Here is a 332-nt window from a genome sequence, read left to right as displayed (position 1 = left end):
ATTTACAGGATGTGTTGGTCTGTACGTGTTCTCAGTTAGGTAAAAGTTTGAGTCTCCGAGGTTATGACTTTCGGGCCAAATAAGCTTTCCTTGAAAGCTTATTTAGGATTAAGAGGTTTCAAGGATTAACAGTTTCAAGCTTTCGAATTAGTTTCCGCCTAAAATTCCGCGACAGGTCTTATCTCTTGAAAAGAAGCCACCGAAATAAAGGCGCATGAAAAATTTGCCGCACTGCCAGCCATTCATTCACTTTCAAAATTGTCACCACCGTATGTCCAGGGCGTATTTTGGCATCTACCCAGTTGAGGCAGACGCATCCTCGATGACCCAAA

This window comes from Pollicipes pollicipes, unplaced genomic scaffold (genome assembly GCF_011947565.3).
Source record: "Pollicipes pollicipes isolate AB1234 unplaced genomic scaffold, Ppol_2.1 Scaffold_4002;HRSCAF=4701_pilon_pilon_pilon, whole genome shotgun sequence".
Taxonomy (NCBI): domain Eukaryota; kingdom Metazoa; phylum Arthropoda; class Thecostraca; order Pollicipedomorpha; family Pollicipedidae; genus Pollicipes; species Pollicipes pollicipes.
Note: the sequence above shows the minus strand (reverse complement) of the source record.